We start from the raw sequence: 17095 nt of genomic DNA on the forward strand, positions 1-17095 counted from the left end.
GATTTTGTCAAATGCTTTTTCTGTATCAGTTGGTATGATCATGTGAGTTTTCATTCTTTAGCCTTGATTTGATACATTTCATTAATTAATTTTTGAATGTCAACCAGTCATTCCCATTTATTTGGAATAAATTCCACTTGGTCATGGCATATACACCTTTTTATTCATTGCTGGATTCAACTTGTGAATATTTTGTTCAAGATTTTTGCATTTATGTTCATGTGCGATATTGGTCTATAGTTTCCTTTTCCCTTAATACCTTTGCCTGCTTTGGGGATTAGGATAATACTGGCCTCAAAGAATGAGTTAGGACATATTCCCTTTGCTTCTATTTTCTGGAAGAAATTATAGAGAATTGCTATGTTTTTTGCTTAAATGTCTGATAGAACTCACCAGTGAACCCATCTGGGCATGGAACTTTCTGTTTTGGGAGGTTATTGATTATTGATTTAACTTCTTTAATAGGTATGTGCCTGTTCCGGTTGTCTATTTCTTCTTGTGTGAGTTTTGTAGATTGTGTCTTTCAAGGAATTTGTTTATTTCATCTAGGTTATAAAATTTGTGGGCTGAAATATTTGCCCATATAGTATTCCTTTATTATCCTTTTAATGTCCATGAACTCTGTCATGGTATCTATCATCTCTCTCATTTCTGCCATTAGTAATTTGTATCTTCTTTTTCTTGGCCTGGCTAGAGGCTTGTCAATTTTATTGCTCTTTTCAAAGAATTAATTTTTAGTTTTGTTAATTTTTCTATAGACTTTCTATTTTTAATTACATTGATTTCTGCTCTAGTTGTTATTATTTCTTATCTTCTGTTTATTTTGTGTTTAATTCACTCTTGTATTTCTAGTTTCCTAAGGTGGAAGCTTATGTTATGATTTTAGATCTTTATTCCTTTTTAATACATGAATTCAATGCTACAAATTTTTCTTTAGTCACTGCTTTTGCTGTATGACACAAATTTTGATAAGTTGTATTTTTACTTTCATTTAGTTCAAATTATTTTAAATTTCTCAAGATTTCTTCTTTCACCCATATGTTATTTAGAAGTGTGTTGTTGAGTCTTCAAGTATGTCGGGATCTTTCCAACAATCTTTCTGTTGTTGATTTCTAGCTTAATTCCATTGTGGTCTGAGAACATTCTTTGTATGATTTATATTCTATTAAATTTTTTTGAGGTGTTTTTTATGACCTAGAATGTGGTCTATCTTATGAATGTTCTCTGTTAGCTGAAGAAGAAAAAAATGTGTATTTTGCTGTCATTGGATGAAGTAGTCTATAGATGTCAATTATATGCAGTTTATTTATGGTGCTATTGAGTTGAACTGTGTCCTTACTGATTTTCTACCTGCTGGATCTGTCCATTTCTGATAACAAGGTGTTGAAATCCCCAGCCATAATGGTGGATTCATCTATTTCTCCCTAAAGTCCCATCAAGTTTTACCTCACACATTTTGATGCTCTGTTCTTAGGCCCATATATATATTAAATATTATTATGACTTCTTGGAAAATTAACTCTTTTATCATCATGTAATGTTCCTTTTAATCCATTATAATTTTCCTTTCTCTGAAGTTTGTTCTGTCTGATATTAATATAGCTATTCCAGTTTTCTTTTTATTGGCATTATCATATTTCTTTCTCTATCCCTTTACTTTTAATCTATATATGTCTTTATATTAAAATATATTTTATATTGGATGCACTCTGACAATCTCTTTTAATTGATGTATTTAGATCAATGATGTTTAAAATGATTACTGATATATGAAATTAATATCTATCATATTTGTTATGTTTTCTATTCATTGCCTTTCTTTGTTTCTATTTTTTGTCTTTTACTTTTTTTCTATCTTTTCTGGTTTTAACTAAGTGCTTTATTTGAGTCTATATTCTCTCCTTTTCTATTATATCAATTTTACTTCTTTTTTACTTCATTTAGTACTTGCCTTGGAGTTTGCAAAAGATATAAATTTACAATTAATCCAAGTCCACTTTCAAATAACACTACACTACTTTATGGGTAGAGTAATACCTTATAACAATAAAATAATCCTAATTCCTCCCTCCTGTTCATCATATCTTCGTTGTCATTCATTCAATTTATACATGAGCTATTACAAATACATTGTTTCCTTTACTACATTGACAAACTGTTATTTGTTAGCTAAATTAAGAGTAAGAAAAACTAAAATTTTAATTTTACCTTTAAAATTACCTTTTTCTGTAATGCTCTTCCTTTCTTTAGGTACAATCCAGTTTCTGAGCTATATCATTTCCCTTCTCTGAAGAATGTATCATATCATTTTTTTTTCAAGGCAGGTTTATTGGCAGCAAATTCAATTTTTGTTGTCTAAGAAAGTCTTAATTTATCCTTCACTTCTGAAGAATAATTTTTCAGGGTATAGAATTCTAGGTCGGTAGATTTTATTTTTTGTCAAAATGCTTCAGATATTTCATTTCACTCTCTTCTTCCTTGCATAATTTCTGAGAAGTTTTAATATTATAAACCTGGCTGTCATTCTTTGGCATTTATCCTGTTTGTGTTCTCTGTGCTTCCTGGATGTGTGGTCTGGTGTCTGACATTAATTTGGGGGAAATTCTCAGTCATCATTTTTTCAAATACTTCTCTTATTTTCTATTTCCCCTCCTTCTGGTATTGCCTCTCCATGCATGTTGCATGGAAAATAATGTACATTTGTACCACAGTTGTACCACAGTCCTTGGATATTCTGTTCTATATTTTTCAGTGTCTTTTCTCTTTGCTTTTCAGTTTTACCAGTTTCTATGACATATCTTTGAGCTCAGAGATTTTCTTCCTTTGGCCATGCCCAGACTCATTAGCAAAGAGACTGAGGAAAAAGGCATTTACAGGTATTCTTTATTTCTGTTACAGACATTTTAATATCTAGCATTTCTTTAGAGGTCTTTCTTAGACTTTCTATTCACATTAATCATGAGTTTTTGCATATTGTCTACTTTTTCCAATAGAGACTTTGGCATACTCTACCCATGTTTAAATTAGGTTACTTTTTTCTTATTGTTGTTTTAATACTTCTTTGTATATTTAGGACGTAAGTCCTTTTGCACATACATGTTATTTGCTTTGCGAATAACTTTCTAACTCTGTGGCTCATCTTTTCGTTCTATTAACAGTGTCTTTAACATATCAGAAGTTTTAAATTTTAATGAAGTCCAATTATCAATCTTTTTTTATTTTCATGGATCTTTTTTTTTTGATGTCACTTCTAAAAGGTCTTCATGAAACTGAAGTTTACCTAGATTTTCTCCTATATTATCATCTAGAAACTTTACAGTTTTGCATTTCACATTTAGATATATGATCTATTTTGATTAATTTTTGTGAAAAGTGTTCATCTGTGTCTAGACTTTTTTTTTTGTTTTTTTTTTGCACTTGCTTTTTACAGCACCAATTTGTTTTTAAAAAGCTATTCTGTCTACATTTACTTGCCTTTGCTCCTTGGTAAAATATCAGTTGACTTTATTTGTGTAGGTCTATCTCTGAGCTCTTTATTCTGTTTCATTGAACTAATGTCTATTCTTTCATGAATACCATGCTGTCCTACAGCCTTATAAATAAGCCTTGAAGTCTGGTAGTGTTAATGATGGAACTCATTCTTCCTCTTTAATATTGTGTTGGCTAGTCTAGGTTTTTTTACCTTTCCATATAAATTTTAGAAACAGATTGTTGATATCTACAAAATCAGTTGTTGGGATTTTACTTGAGTTGGATTGAATCTATAGGTTAAGTGTGGAAGAACTGGCATCTTAACAATATTGAGTCTTCCAATCTGTGAACGTGGAATACCTCTCTATTTATTTAGATCTTCTGTATTAGATCAGAGTTTTATAATGTTTCTCACATAGATCTGGTATGTATTTTGTTAGATTTATACATAAGCATTTAATTTTCCGTGTGCTGTTTTAAATGATAATGTGTTTTTAATTTCAAATTCCATCTGTTCATTGCTAGTATATAGAAAAGCAATTAACTTTTATATATTAACCTTGTATACTGTTATTTGATATAATTACTTATTAATTCCAGGGGTTTTGTGCTAATTTGGGGGAATTTTCTACATAGAAAATCATATCATTTGTGAACAAAGACACTTGCATTTCTTCCTTCCCAATCCGCATATCTTTATTTCCTTTTCCTGTCTTATTACACTAGTTAGGTCTTCTGGTGAAATGTTGTATAGAGGTGTTAAGAGGGGCTATCGTTGCCTTGTTTATGACCTTAATAGGGGAAAAACCCAATTTCTTACCCCTCAAGTATACTATCTTCATCTGGTTCTGCTGCTAGGCTAATGCTGGCCTTATAGAAAATGTTCACTGCTTCTATTTCTGTAGAAAATTGTCTCACATCTTTCTTAAATGTTTGGTAGAATTCGCTAATGGAATTTCTGTCTGCTTGCTTTTTTAAAAAGTGTTGTGAACTGAATGTTTGTGTCCCTCCAAAACTAATATATGAAAATCCTAACCACCAGGAGGTGAAGTCTTTGGTAGACAATAGATCATGGGAATGAAACTCTCATGATTGGGATTAATGCCTTTATAAAAGACATTCCTGGGAGTTCTCTTACTCTTTTTCTCCCATTTGGGGGTTAGTGAAAAGACAGCTACCTGGAAACCAGGAAGAGAGCCCTCACCAGATACCAAATCAGCCAGCACCTTGATCTTGACTCCCCAGCCTCAAGAAGTATGAGAAATCAATGTTTATTTTTTAAGCTACACAGTTTATTACACTCTTTTATAGCAATTCAAACTAACTGAAACCGAATGTTATTAATTATTGATTCAGTTTCTATTTCTTCAATAGATGGTTATCTATTTCTCACTATGTGGGTTTTGAAAATTTGTGTCTTTCAAAGAATTGGTCCAATTCACTTCATTTTTAAATTCGTGACCATAAAGTTATTCATAGTATTCCTCTATTAAACTTCAAATGTCAATTACCAGCGGTAATTACTCCGTTTTCATTTCTGGTATTAAGTTGTATCTTCTCTCTTCTTGGTCAGCCTAACTAGAGATTTATCAACTCTATTGATCTCTGCAAAGAACCAGCTTCTGTTTTTGTTGACTTTACTGATTTCCTCTTTTCAATTTCACATGATTTCTGCCCTATGTTTTAATTTTTGTTTTCCTTTTGCTTGCTTTAGATTTAACTGTTCTTTCTCTAGTTTCCTAAATTGAAAGCCTAAATCATTAATTTTACATTGTTATTCTTTTTTAAACAAATGCTTTCAATGCTATAAATGTCTCTCTAAACACTGCTGTCACGGTCTATCATAATTTTGATAAATTCTATTTTTACTTTCATTGGCTTCAAAATATTTTATAAATTTCTCTTGAATCTTATTTACCTTGTGTGTTATTTAGAAGTGTTTTGTTTAATCTCTAAGTATTGGGGGATTTTCCAACTATCTAGTTTGATTTCTAGTTTCATTCCATTATTGTCTGATAACATAGTTTGTATAATTTATATTCTTTTAAATGTGTTGAGGTGTGTTTTATGGCCTAGAATGTGATCTATCTTGTTGAATATTTCATGTGAATTTGAAAATAGTATGTATTTTGATGTGGTTGGATGAAATATCCTATAAATGTCAATCAAGTCGAGTTGACTGATAGTGATTTTCAGGTCAACTATATCCTTCCTGATTTTTTCCTGCCTCCTTGGTCTTTCAGTTACTGAAAGCAAGGTGATGTATTCTCCAATCATAATAGTGGGTTTGTGTATTTCTCCTTGCAGTTTGCCTCAGATATTTTGATGCTCTGCTGTTAAGTGCATGTTAAGAATGTTATGCCTTCTTGGAGAATGAACTCTTTTATCATTATGTAATGACCCTCTGTTTTAATCTATTCAAGCTGCCACAGCAAAATACTATAAACTGGGTGGTTTGTGAACAACAAACATTTATTTCCAACAGCTCTGAAGGCTGAGAAGTCTAAGATCAAGGCAACAGCAGTTCAGTTCTCTGGTGAAGGCCTATTTTTGGTTTCGCAGCCTTCTCGCTGTGCCCTCACATGGTGGGAGGGATTAGCTAGCTTCTGAGGTCTCTTTTATAAGGGCGCTAATCCCAATCATGAGGGAAAAGCCTGATCACCTCCAAAAGGCCTTATCTTCTAATACTATCATCTTGGGAGTTAGAATTTAAACATATAAATTTAGTCAGGGGGACACAAACTATGAGACTATAATATCCTCTTTATCCCTGATAATTTTCCTGTTCCAAATTCTGCTTGTCTGAAATCAATTCAACTAGTACACCTTTCTTTTGATTCATGTTAGCATGGTATATCTTTCTCAATCCCTTTAGTTTTAACCTGTGTCTTTAGATTTAAAGTGTGGTGTGTGTTTGTTGTAGACAACATTTTTTTAATTCACCCTGACAATCTCTTTTAATTAGTGTGTGGAGACCATTTACCTTGGAAGTAATTATTGTCATAGCTGAATTAATATCTACCATGTTTCTGTTTTCTATTTGTTCCATTACTCATTGTTTCTTCTTTTTCTTCTTCTCCTTATTCTGACTTCTATAGTTTTAATTAAGCATTGCATATAAATCCATTTTTGGACATCTCTTAGCATATCGATTATACTTTTAAAAAATTTAGTTTGTCCTAGAGTTTGTAATATACATTTACAACTATCTAAGTCTACTTTCAGGTATTCTTAGTATATACCACTAAGTATATACTTAGTATATACTTAAGTAGTACAAGTTACTTTATAACAGAATGTTCCCAACTCTTCTCTCTCATCTCTTACATTACTGCCTTTCATCTTCCTTACCATATGCTATAATCACCCAATACATCATTCCTATTATCATGTGAATAACAGTTATTATTAAATCATTTTAAAAATAAGAAACACAAAAGATTTTCTTTTACCTTATTTATTCTTTCTCTATTGTTTTTTTCCTTTTTAATGTAAATCTGAGTTTCTGACCTATGTAATGTTTTTTCTCCCTGAAGAATTTTTTTTTAACATTTCTTGTAGGGCAGCTCTGCTACCGATGAATTGTCAGTTTTTGTTTGCCTGAGAAAAATCTTTATTTCTCCTTTACTTTTAAAGGATAATTTCACTGAATACATAATTCTAGGTATTTTTTTTTTCTTTCAGAACTTAACATATTTCACTCCACTGTCTTCTTGCTTGGGTTCTGATGAGTCCACTATATAATTCTTATACTTGCTTCTCTATAGGAAAGATCTTCCCCCAACACCAACTTCTTTCAACACGTTTTTAGTCTTTGATTTTTTTTTTTTTTGGAGTTTTATATGATTTTCCTATGTGTATGTGTAGCTGTTTTGGTATTTACTCTACTTGTTGTTATCTGAGTTTTGGATGTGTGATTTGGTAGTTGTCATTAGTTTTGGAATATTCTAAGTTATTATTTCAAATATTTATTTTGCTCCTTTCTCTTTCTTCTTTTTATGGTATTCTAACTATGTGTACATCTTTTGACACTATCCTACAGTTCTTAGATACTCATTGTGGGGAGTGTTCATTTTTATATTTTTCATTCTTTTTTCCCTTCGCATTTTATTTTGGGAAGTTCCTATTACGTATTTTATTTTATTTTTTTCTATTTTGAGATGGATTATCGCTCTGTTGCCCAGGCTGCAATGCAGTGGAGCAATCTCGGCTCACTGCAACCTCCACCTCCCAAGTTCAAGCTATTCTCCTGCCTCAGCCTCCTGAGTAGCTGGGACTACAGGTGCCCACCACCATGCCCGGCTAACTTTTGTATTTTTAGTAGAGATGTGGTTTTACCTATTGGCATACCTTAAAGCTCACTGATTCCTTCCTCAGCTGTGTCCAAGCTACTGATGAATCCATGAAACACATTATTCCTTTCTGTTAGTTTTGTTGATTTCTTATTTCTAGCATAATATCCTTTTGATTTTTTTTAAAGTTTCTATCTTTTGCTTATATTACCCATCTGTTCTTGAATGTTGCCTATTTTTAATATTAGAGAACATTTCACAGTCCCATCAGCTTCTGTTCAGGTGAACCGATCTTGGCTGTGATTTTCCGTATTTGTCTGTCTTTTTCCAGATTTCCAGGTACGATGGATTCCCTGGGAATTTTAGTATTCTGACTGGTCCAAGAAAAGCGATTGTTATTCAGCTTGTTTAGCTTTTTCTTTTTGTAAGAATGGAAGTGATGACTTACAAGCTCGTTGCATTTCGAGGCTGAAATTAGAAGTCTATTCCAGCTTACTGTTCTAGTAAGGTTCTAGAACTCCCTTATTCAGCTATTATTCTTGTCTCTTCAATATTTTTTCACATTTATTTGGGCTCAGCCATGTGTTATATATATTTCAGCATTTTTAAAGTGTGCAATACAAAGAGGAATTTATTTTACCCTCATTGACACTGTAGGTCTAGAAATAGAACTCAACTGACAAGCATTTAACATTTTTCTATTAGTTTTATTTGGTTTGTTTCTAACTTTTTCAAGTTATTCATATTCGCTTAACTTTAAAGAATGTGCAAGAACACATATCTGATTAATACATTTATATTTAATCACAAAATATAGATTATTCTCCATTAATAAATGTGTTAAAAATTATTTCACAGACTCAAATATTTACGTATATCATCTTTTAGCCTTAATAATCCAAGAGTCATTACCTTATTCAAATTAGAAGATTCCACTTCAGATTCACTTTGCCAATCCTATATTCTTTTCAACACAAATGCCACAGGAATATTCTCTTGCTAGCAACTCTAAGAGTAAATTTCTTAGGAAATTGTCAGACAAAACCAAAATCTAACAGCTATACAAACATGGACACAGACCAATGTTTCCATGTAGCACACTGGAGTATTCTATAAGAAAATTTCACTTTGTACCTCATCTATTTTGTTCTCTTTGTTTGGAAGTAAACTAATTTAAAAAGCTCATCAAAGCATTGTTATGCTTATTTATTATACACATGATCCTAATATAGCTATATGGTTGATATGGCTCATGCACTGTAATTTAAGCATCGATTTTGGACCGTTTGATGGCGATTTATCAGTTGGCCTCTTCTTTATTTTGCTTTTGTTTTTTCTAGCATTTCTCTGGATAATAATAATACTTTGGGTCTCAAGAAAGAGAAGAGAGAGATGGGGTAGGAAAGAAGAAATAAAAATGTAACACTAGTTTCCCTCGTAAGATATTTTAGGTAGTTAAACCACCTAAAAAAAACCCTGAAGTTTCTTTATACTCACTTTCTGACACTATCATCATCTGTTATATTCTCATTTTGAAATAACTGGCACAAGTCTTGATACATATACTGGCAAAAGCACACAACTTAGTTAGCTTTCTTCTAGCTGTTCCAAACCCATTTCTTCACAGTGTGAGGTAGAAAAGCAAATTGCACCACAGGGAGGAGTACATTTGGAGACAAAAAGAATAAAAGTGACTTCCCAGAACCCTTCTTTCAAGTCCAAAGGATTTGGTTTAGTGATCTTTCGTACATGCTGTCTGAAGCTCTGCTGGAGGATGGGGGCTGGTGTGTATGTTAATGTAATAGGTTAGTGTTAGTAAGTATTACCAAACACATCTATCCTGTACAGGTGCCAGGCTTTTGCTTAAGAACACTAAAAGAAAATTCTACAGTAATTAATGAGATTTTCCCTAGAAAACCTCAGAACAAAGACAAAAACTGTGGATAATATAAAGTAAAAACATAAATGTATATACACCCATATATGTATATATTATATATACACACATGTATATATAATATATATACACGTATGTAATAATACATATATGTTATTTATTATATATTATATTTTATTATATATTTATTATATATATTATTTTCTGTGAGTTTTAGAGTTCAAGACAACTGCTCATAGATTTAAGCCATTGTATTCATTCATGAAACAAATATTTACTAATACCCTACTCTGTGCATGGCAATGAGCTGGTTGCTGAGTAACTGTACTGGCCCCAAGTTCGTTCATTTTATTCAATATTGATTGAGCGGCTACAATGTGGCAGGCTCCTGTAGGTCCTAGACATGTAAACAGATGAAATCCCTTCCCTCAAGCTTCATGGTCCTTAGATTTTAGTACAGGAAAACAGATACTAAAACAAAAACCAAATAAATAAATAAATAGTATGTTATATGGTGGTAAGTGCTATGAAGAAAAGTAAAGCAGGGAGAAGAAAGAGGAGTTGGAGGGGTTCGACTGGTATATTATTTTAAGGAGGGTGATCAAGGAAGGCTTCACTAACAAGATGTCATCTAGACCCAAAGCAAATGATGAAGTGAGCCATCCAGTATCTGGTGATAGAATGTTCCAGGCAGAAGGAAGGACAAGTGTAGAGGTTCTGAGGCAGACATGCACTTGGCCTGTTTAAGGAACAGGAGGCTGCCAGTGTGGCTGGAATAGAGAGCACAAAGCAGGGCAAGTGGAAGAAGAAGAGGTAAGTGGGGAGGTTAAGAAGGGTGTGGAGTATGACAGGAAAAGAGGAGTGAAGGATGACTCCAAGGTTTGTGGGCCAAGAAATTGGAAGGATGAAGTTCCATTTCCTGAAATAAAGAAAGACTACAGGAAAAGCAGGTTGGAGAGTAGGGATCAAAAGCCAGTTTTGTGCAAGATAACTCGGTAATATCTTTTAAACATGCAATGGAGATGCTAAGTGACCATGGAGTGCAAGAGTCTGGAGTTGAGGGCAGAAATTCAGGAAAGAGGTACAAATTTGCAAATTTGTCAGTAAGAAGGTGGTATTTAAAGCCACAAGATTGAATGAGGTCACTTGAAGACAGCATAGATGTAGGAGTACCCTGAACTCTGAGGCACTTTAAACAGTTGGGCTGATGAGGTAAAAACGAGGGAAGGAGATTGGAAAGGGGAAGTGGGAGGAAAACCAGGAAAGTTTCGAATCCCGGAAATTGTGCAAAGAAGGTTTTTCGTCGAAAAAGGGATTGATCACTTGTTTCAAATTTTGCAAATAAATACGATGAGAACTGGGAACTGGATGTGGCAGTGTGAAATTGTTGGCCGAGTGGTGTGGATGGCCGCGTGGATGGAGTGGGCTTAACAGAATAGGGAGGGGTGGCAATGCAGAGAGTCAAGCTAGGCTTTCAAGCTATTATCAAATGATTCTGAATCACATACAATTCATGGAGACAGGCCCATTATAAACATTTATCCGTCATCATTTGGTCTGAAGATAACATTGTGAATCACACAAATCTAATGATATATCCAGCTACTATTTAGTAGTGGACCAAATATGGCTTAAATGCACAATGCTGTGAGAAACAGAACTAGAACAAAATGACAGAAAGTTGTAAAGTGAGTGGGAGCAATAATGTGGTGAAGCATTTACTTAAGTGTTTTTTAACAGAAAAATTTCCTTTTCTTTTTTCCATTCCTTCTCTTTCTGTTAGATCTTGATCTCCACTCCCCACAGGGAAGGTAAACCAGAGCACAGATGCAAATAGAAACCACACATAGCCATTCCTACATTTTAACAGACAAATGTCTTGGCATTAACAATTAGAGTCTAACAAGAACCCTCTGCTCCCCTAGTTCCCAAACAACCCCTTTCTCAGAGGCCTGAGATAAACACCCTTTCTGGACTAAGAAGAGAGGAGAGTTAGAAAAGCAAGGGAGAGAAATTTTGATGTGGATTTATACCCCCTTCCTCTTAGGCTGAGCCAGTGACCCGAGACTAAAGAAGAAAGAGCTAGAGCAATTCCCGGTTAACTCTGAAGGAGTTCGAACAAGGGGAACCTCTCCTTCACAGCCTGTCAGGGCCATGAGAGATCTCACCAAATCCCCTTTGATAAGGAGGAACAAGGACCACTCACGGGATGGCCAGGCAGATGGATCTCAAACAGGGTCGCAGAGCCACTCTGCAAATGGGGCCCGAGGTGTGTCCGATGCTAGCTCCCTGGCTCTGAGAGTGCCGCAGGTGTGCCATCAGAGTCACCGGACCTGTTCACGTGCTGCAATCTGACAAGGGGATCTCAAAAGCAGGTGTGCTCAGGTGCTTCAGTGGATGGTGGCACAGAGGAGCAGCTGCGCCTGACCAAATGATGAAGGCCTTCCAGCGCTTGGCGTAAGCCCTTGTATCTTATAGATTTCACACCAGGGAGTAAAGAAGCAACAGCAGAACCCCATGGTGGCTGAATTGGCCATAAACCCACTAAGAGAAATCTGAAGTTTTAGGCTGAATTCACATAAAATGGACTATTTCAAGTTTCATGTCAGAACACAGAATAAAAGTTAAGATAGAAATTAGCTCGTTTTAAGAAAAAATAAAGTTACAGTTGCTTTCCATGCCTACAGTGGTTGATTGAGAAATTTGCACCAGACACATGAACCCAAAGTTGCATAGATAATGTGTTTACAAGCCCTTTGGGAGAAATCTGTAGTACAAGGAAAAACAAAACACTATGCTTGGAAAGATAAAACTAGATTTCTCCTAGCTCTGTTACTCTCTTTAATATCAAGAAAAGTAGTACTGCTTTTTGAGTCTTAACACTTATTGATAAAATGAAATGCCTCTCAAGACTGTTGTGATTATCAAATGCCATAATGCGATAATACACAAAAGTGTTAAATAAACTTTAAGTGTTTCAAAATAAAAAATGAAGGAACTGAAACCAACTGCTACAATATGCCAGGCTCCTTATCTTATGGTAAACATGATATATATTTTACATTTAATGTAATAATTTATAGTAATACTGTATTATGTTATTTTATATTATATTCCTGGCTGGCCTGGGATAGCCATATTTTACAGAGATCATTCCAGCATAATTTTTAATAATGCCCTTTTCACTCTCACAACTTCTGATTTGCATGATAAATTACATAGTCACTCCATACATTCTTTCCATACACTATCCTTGCAAAGTAAGGTCCGTATTTTATTCCCTTTTCACAGATGAGGTAACTGAAGTTTACATGGCTTGAGTAGCTAACCTGTGCTCTCACAGCTAGTCATGCTGCCCTGTTGGAAATCAAATCTGGGACTATCAACTTGAAAGGTCAGGCTATTCAATTTAGTGTACCATTATGTAAGGTGCAACATGACTCTCCATTTGCGTTAGAACCATAGGCATGTAAAGTGAATCACTCTCTCCCAGGCACAGAGCATGGGACCCATCTAAACTGACAGCTGCGAGTTAAGAGCAGAATGAAGGCTAGGCTTTGAATTCCTGAGCAAGCAGCTTCCCAAGTCCTGTTTACTTTCAGCGATTTGGCCTTTGCGTTGCATTGGAGAGCAGTACAAACATATGCAGATTAGCCTTAAGTAAATCAACTTGGAAATATTACATTAACAACCCCTCTCTTTGGTTTCACTTTTATTTAGGTTTTATTCAAATATTCTTAAAAGAAAAGCCTACATCTCCTTCAAACACGCCTTCTTTTTGACATTCTAAAGCTTTTAATTGTGTCCAGCTTCTAAATCTAATTTAGTGAAGTCAAAAAAAAAAAAAATTAAGGCTATGTTTATTTCAGTTAAGCCTGGAGTAAAAGTTCATGCCAGATCTCATTTTAACAAAATGAATTCACCATCCCCTAGTAAACATTGGATGAAACTTATAATTACACTGGTGACAAGAAAGAATCCCTGGCCTTGGTTTGCAGAATTATATGACCTTCCATTAATATTAGAAATCTAAATGATTAAAATCTAGGTTTGCAAACGGACATCATTTCTATTGTAAAATTTGCTTTCAGCAAAAAAAAGCATTTTGTAACCGTGTTTCACTAAAACTGTCTTTACAAGCCAAACGAGAGGGGTATTTATTTGGGGGAACAATTTTTAGTTAATTCAGTACAAAACAATCTGAATAAAGATGGAGAAAAAGCGGAATCACTTCCTAACTGTAGTTCTACATGTGTATATTTATTTTCAAGAATAGTGAGGGCAGGGACATTGAAACTTTGTTTTAAAATACATATACATGTAGAACATGTATCTGAAGTTATGCCCACTAATCTAGAACACCTGTTTCAAAACGTGACGACTTGTTTAGGAACATCCAAAAGCAAACACACTATTACCCCAGAATGTTCAACTAAGGATCAGAGCAGAACAAACTAAGAGGTAAATTGTAAGAAATTCATGTATTTAGATATTGAACCAAAAAGAGAGAGACCACGGAATTGTTTTCTACTTGGGAAAATGTATGTTCATTTAAAATGGAAAGGAATCCTTCTACGATTTCTATACCATCAAAAATAAGTCTCAGGAATTGGACAGCACATCTATGAGTCTCAGTGGATAATATTATTAACCTGTGTACATGAAACACGTAAAACATACATCAGATTCTCCCAGAATAACGTGGAAGAGTGTCCAAATCTGGGATCTCCACTTACAGAGTGGGTAGACACAAGAAAACACTGCAGAAGTTGAAATGATGTTCCTGTGCAGACCTAGATTTTAATCATTTTGATTTATACTATTTGTGTAAAGTCATATTCTGCAAACCAAAGCCAGGGAGCCCTTCTGATCAGTATGATTACATCCTTCTAGCCCAGGGAGTGAGTGGAATATATTCTTAGATAATGTGAACTGAGAGAAAAAAGCCAGAGAGAGATGTTTTCCAAAAGACAAGGCTATCTATAGGTGGATTCAAAACAAAACAAATTACAAGTGAACTATAGGTAATAAAGTCAGAAGACGCCCAGACAGCTAGGCAGACTGGCCATTATGGGGACTTCCGGGATTTTCAAAAGGAAGACTGGAAATGTTAATTGGAATAAAACAAGAAGGTGTGAATAAAGAAGGTAGAAATGGGGCGGGGATGAGGGTGGGAAATGATCTAGAAAACAAACAGCAAATGAAGGACCATGCCAGTGCTGGTCACCTACAGTGAGCCTCCTGTTTCTGGAAGAACATGGAGCTGAGTGTTGCAAGAATCAAACCTAAGACACTGGGAATATATTTCTGTCCATGTAAGCATAGGAAACTTTGTAAGGAATAATCTAAGTGTATTCATTATTAAGGAATACAAGTTGTGTGCAGTGACTTGTTAAATAAGCCACTGATGCCAAGCAAGTGCAGAGACATTGAGGAGTCATGAAGTGGATAAGTAAAAGTCACTTTTATTACAACTACTAATTGCCCAGGAATTTAGAGATTTTTAAATACTCGTATATTGCAGCATCATTATTAACATGTCTATTTAGCACTGAAATTTTGGTCTGTACATGAACATCAATCATTTGGGCAACAGTTTCATTAAATTCATTTGTAGTCCTTTAACTCTTAATGTTCAATATCCAATAGTGACTGAGAAAAACAGGGCTGTGTTTATTTGCTTATTTGTTCTTTCTGAAAAATCAAGAACATTTTCATTTTTTTTATCACTTCATCTCAGGCTTTCCTTATATAGACTGGATTCTGATACTGAATTCTTAACATATTTTAAAATATTAATAGTAAAATGTATCTTTATATTTAAAGCCAAAAAAATGTATCCACACCTACTATGAACAAAGAAAACACCAGTGCTAGGCACTGGTGGGAGGGGAGGTGGATGACACATGAAAGCACAAGACAGAATTAGCACTCAAGGGCTTTGCAGTTCTGATGGGGAGAAAGATGTTCACTAATAACACTAGCTCATGGCAGAATGTGACCTGTGTTGCATACTGGAGGGGCAGAGTGCTACTTCTATAGAAGAGGGTGGAGACTTTAATGAAAGGAATTCTACTTCCAGTAATTTCTCCCAAAAGATCTACTGGACAAATGCAGAAAGTTACATGCACCTAGGTGACTCCTAGGTTAATATTTAGCCTATTTGTACTAAATAGCCAACAGCTTGATTATGCCAACATGCCAATTCACATGGACACTGGATTTAGAAATGATAGAAAATAAAATACTTTCAAGAAAAGTTGTTTCTGTTCATAAATGGTGTCTAGGACCAGCCTACAGACCTCCACCATCCTCATTTCATGTCTATGACAGACATTACTAATTGATCATGGCATACTTTCCTTTGTGCTCTATGGCCTTAGAATCCTTCCTTCCTGAGAGTTACAACTTACTGAGATGAATGCATTTGCATATCCAGGGTATAGACAGTGGTTCTCCTACTATGCAGCTTTGCTCTGTGAAACCCCCTGAAGGCTACTGGGGGAAAGAAGGGGGAGGGAGAGTAGATAGAAGGCCAAGATTGCTCACTTTTGGAACACACCTATGATATTAGAAGGGAGCTTAGTAGTCACTTTTGGATGCAGGCACAAGGAGATTTTTTGGGATCTGGTAAAGATGCGGTGATGGTATCTCAGGCGTTTTTCATTTGGGAATATTCACACAGGTTTAAACTTAGGATCTATGCATTTTTATATATTAAGTATATTTTATCCTTCAATACAAATTAAACAAACAAGCAAAATAATAGCTAACCTATCAGAGCCAAAACAAGATGGAGAGCTCAAACTTTACAGACCATCAAATGTAGGCTCATATCTAGGCTCAACATTGTAACTTGCCATGTGATTTGGGCAAGTCATTGGAGCTCTCTGTTTCATTTTCATTACCTGAAACAGGGATAAAGAATATCTAACTCATAGGATTGTTATGAGGAGTAAATGGCATAATAATAAACTTAGTATCATGACTAATATATCATAATATATTAATAATGATAACTAACATTTATAGAGTCCTTCCCATGTTCCCAGCTCTGTTCTAGGGACTTAATTTTCTCCAAAAAACCTTGTGGGGCAGGGCGTTTATTTTACAATAAAGGAAACTGAAGCAGAGACTTTAATTACTCATCCAAGATCTCTCACCTACTAGGTGGAAAAGCCAGAATTGAAATTCAAACAGGCTGCATATTAATCACTGCATTCTCATGTGTAATAAGGACCTGTTAAACAGCAGTTATTACTATTACAAGAATAAATCTTGGCAGAGATGTGGGAGATTATAGGGAAGAATTGAGTGTGGGCTGAACTTTTGTTCTCCAGGAGGCAAAGGGCAACTCTAGGTTTAGGCTTTGAAATTCTGTGCCGAATAAATGGCTGCTATTATTATTATGCAATCTCCATACCGAATTTGAGAC

At 34.6% G+C, this 17095-nt stretch overlaps 1 protein-coding gene across 2 annotated transcripts in view; it reads right to left on the minus strand.

The window, feature by feature from the left end:
• RERG (RAS like estrogen regulated growth inhibitor) overlaps nucleotides 1-17095 on the minus strand; it is a 113486-nt gene that overhangs the window by 28100 nt on the left and 68291 nt on the right.

This window comes from Macaca mulatta, chromosome 11 (assembly GCF_049350105.2).
Source record: "Macaca mulatta isolate MMU2019108-1 chromosome 11, T2T-MMU8v2.0, whole genome shotgun sequence".
Classification (NCBI taxonomy): domain Eukaryota; kingdom Metazoa; phylum Chordata; class Mammalia; order Primates; family Cercopithecidae; genus Macaca; species Macaca mulatta.